This window comes from Ostrea edulis, chromosome 7 (genome assembly GCF_947568905.1).
Source record: "Ostrea edulis chromosome 7, xbOstEdul1.1, whole genome shotgun sequence".
In the NCBI taxonomy this organism is placed as follows: domain Eukaryota; kingdom Metazoa; phylum Mollusca; class Bivalvia; order Ostreida; family Ostreidae; genus Ostrea; species Ostrea edulis.
In genome coordinates this window covers 25617080-25620715 of record NC_079170.1, presented here as the reverse complement: position 1 = coordinate 25620715, position 3636 = coordinate 25617080, and the positions used below count along the sequence as shown (strand labels likewise).

The 3636-nt window shown below is 31.1% G+C and overlaps 1 long non-coding RNA gene across 1 annotated transcript; it reads right to left on the bottom strand.

Annotated features, from left to right (window-relative positions):
- Window positions 1-1419: 1419 nt before the first annotated feature.
- Window positions 1420-3406, bottom strand: LOC125677296 (uncharacterized). The gene is made up of 3 exons (XR_007371026.2): window positions 3214-3406; window positions 2934-3033; window positions 1420-2628 (listed from the first exon to the last, which is right to left on the bottom strand). It is a non-coding gene; the product is annotated as an uncharacterized LOC125677296 (long non-coding RNA).
- Window positions 3407-3636: the final 230 nt, after the last annotated feature.

The following is a 3636-nucleotide window of genomic DNA, read 5'->3' as shown; positions in this document are numbered from 1 at the left end:
CCTCGTGATGTTATATGGGCAACGTTAAACATAATACAGTCATGATTGTGACGTCAGAACATTATACGATGTTAATGTTAGGCACTTTTAAAAATACAGACATATTTTAAACAGTTCCGTCTATAAGTTTTAAGCGCCTCTAAATTCCTGTATATTAAAGGAGATATTCTGTGTAAAATATACATGTTAAATAACATGAAGTAAAAATATTAACAGTTTAGTTTCGGCTTAAACAGTTTTATGAAATAGTTTTCCTTGGCTTTGCGTAATTGTTCATTTTCCTCTTTTCCTTTTTAGTTCAACAAAATGCAAGTACAACACACACTATTCAGACTGGACGCAGAGGACCTTTTCCCCAACAAAACCAAGCATATCACAATGAAATTAGGCAAAATAAGCATAGCAAAAATAGCAACACTCGGGGGAAATTACGGAAGACAAACACACATCAACAACACTGACGGTGAACAGTGGAGAACACCTCGGAACAACAATCAGCTAGACCAGATAAACAACAATTTGATTCACCAAAATATAAACCTAAACCAAGGAGGTAGTGGTTCTTTTTTGTGGAAAGGCCAGTTTCTCAAGCGGCGCATGAAGACATTCCGCTTCAAACACCTCTAGAAAAAGCGTCAAAGATCGACCCCAAAATAATTAATTTATCTCAAAGAGATTTCTCTACACATGAAATAGAGCTATTAAAAAGGGGTCTTAAATTTACTCCTACACCTAAAAGGAATGACATAGATGTGATCAAAGACACTGAGGAATTTTGTCGAAAGCTCAGACTCAGAGAATATTTTTAAAATTCAGACAACAGTGATGAATCCCTAGTCAGAAACAAAAGTAATTTTAGGCCAAATCCAAGCAGAAACAAACACCTAGATGATTATATAAATTGTTAAAAAAAATCAGCATACAACAATTTTATTGATTTACATGTGCAAGAAAACATTTCAACAAATGAGGAAACGGCATTAAAAAATCTCATTAGTGATGATACCATTATCATAAAGGAGGCTGACAAAGGCGGAGCAATTGTTATTATGGAAAAAGACCACTACAAGGAAATGGTCCTAGAACAATTAGATGATATAAACTTTTATCGAGAACTACCTTCGAATGGAGATAATAAAACTATGTCTACACTGTAAAAAATGTGTTTACAGTTCAAACACTTTTCTAAACACTTTGTTGTCACACTTTTTTTGACATCTTTAGATCCTAAACATGTTAAATTTATGAGAAAGTGTTTAGAAATTAAACACTTGTATGCTTAGAAATTAAATATGTCTAAACACATAAATGGAAGTGTTTAGATTCTAAACACATAAGTGTTTAACAGCTAAATACTTCACTACTACCCCCTTTTACCTCCAGAAAAAAATACTCTTGTAAATTTTGGTGCAAACAGAAGCTTATACAGTTTATTGATCAATACACATAATCATATATCAAACATTTTTAAGCATATCAGCGATATATATTATAAAGCCACTGAATGGTGATATAAGTACATGAACATGTGTGTTCAACTTATGTCACATAGAAATTAAGGTATATAAAAATAATACTAGTGTGTCAATGTATGTGAAAAAGCATGAACATGTGTGCTCTGACAACTTCACACAGAAATTAAGGTAATACAAAGAGCAAACCGGTGTGCATTTATATGAAAAACCATGACTTCAAACAGAATATACTCTACATCAAAAAGAGGTGTGTTCCATATGTCAAAAATCATGAACAAATGTGCTCAACGTCTCACAGAAATAAAAGTACATCTAAATGTAATGTTTTCATGTATGTAAAAAATCATAAACATATGTGCTGGACTTAATTTTAAAAAAGAGCATTGAATAGTAATGTATGTGCAATATCATAAGTTTCATGTGTCCAGCTTCACATCCCAAAACATGTGCTCGACTTCACAAAAGGTATTGTGTGAGGTATGTTTGTACTTGTTTACATCTCTATGAACTTTTAAAAGTGTGAAATGTACTATAAAAAGGTTCAAGACATTCAGAACACTATCTGATAAAATATAAACTTATGAAATTTATACTAGTATATTATTCTATCAATCCAATTTCCTTAAATGCACAGTTATACATTTAAAGATTTCCTTGAAACTGTGCAAAAACCAGATTTAATGAAACTTGTATAAACAAACATCACATGTAATTCACTTGCATTGAGATAAAAAAAAATATTCTAAAGGAAATGTCATGCATGTCCTTAACTTAATTCCAGGAAAATAATTCTACGAAACATTTTGGAATCTACATAGATATGCTATTATGCTTGCAGTAAAATCATTTTAAATCCTCAAAGATGTTCACAAATTTCAAAATAATTTAGACTCATGACAAACCTATTTTTCTCGTCTTCAATATTATAGTTGGAGGAATCCAAGAAGTTGAAATTGTTTTGGGCAGGCCAAGTCTCATACACAGTAACGAAACATGAGCAATGACAATGCCTCTTAATACGATATGTTGGGGGCTTCCATTTTTATGTCTCCTGCAAGAAGTAGATATATGTATTGCATATCCTTTGTTCCCAGTGAAAAGTTATTCTTGGTGGTTCATCACTCTTTGAAGTTACTCCCTTGAATTCACTCAGCTGCAAATTAATTGAAATATAGCTTAGAATATATGATATTGCTATATCAATCTTTGAAATGTCATAAACTCAAAATTTTAAATTCGAATATTTAAAAAAAAATCAACATCAGGGCATGATTACTCATATCAATATGTAAGCAATAATGTGACCCTTGGGCCTCTGGTTCTTTTTTGCAACACAAATTTTAAGATAAATATGTTTACATCATTCTTCAACTTAGTGTACGTAATTAATATATATATATATATATATATATATATATATATATATATATATATATATATATATATATATATATTCACCTTAACAATGGCAATGAGCTGGCGGCCCTGTTTTCCCTTCAAGTTGAATTTGAGTTAAATCCACTCCCCCGAAAATCCAACCACAGATATGTCTGACATCCTATGCGAAAAGAAAGTGGTGCATTTGTTACCTTCATTGAAAAATATTTCTATAGTGGCATCTTTTCACTTCAAAATAGGAATTAGTAATATATATCTATAGCTCGTTACATTTAGGTCAATCATTCAATATCATTCTATATGTACTTAAAATACACATTCTATTGCCATGGTACTGTACCTTTAAAATTCCGTTGTACCCCTTCACTTATGGAAATTATCCCAATCTTCTTTAACCAATCTTGGACATCATGTCCAGAATATGATTTTCTTACATTACAAGGCTGCGACATTTTGCTGCAAAAAGTAAGTCATTAAATGTTCACTGTTCTGTATTGTTTGAAACTGTTCACTGTTCTCAATCTCAATTCTTATTTTGTATCAAATTCAAACCATGTTTACGATATATTTGATATTTTGATTCTCGATCCCAAATGATGAATTGTAATACCGATCTCGACTTTGAACCTGAGTGTATAGCGTAAACTAAATATATTAACATATTAATGTTATATATAACGATTTTTATAAGCATCCAAATTGCAAATTCGTCATTCTTTGTAAATAATTCATCTCAAAATATATCTTTTTGTCCACCATGGCG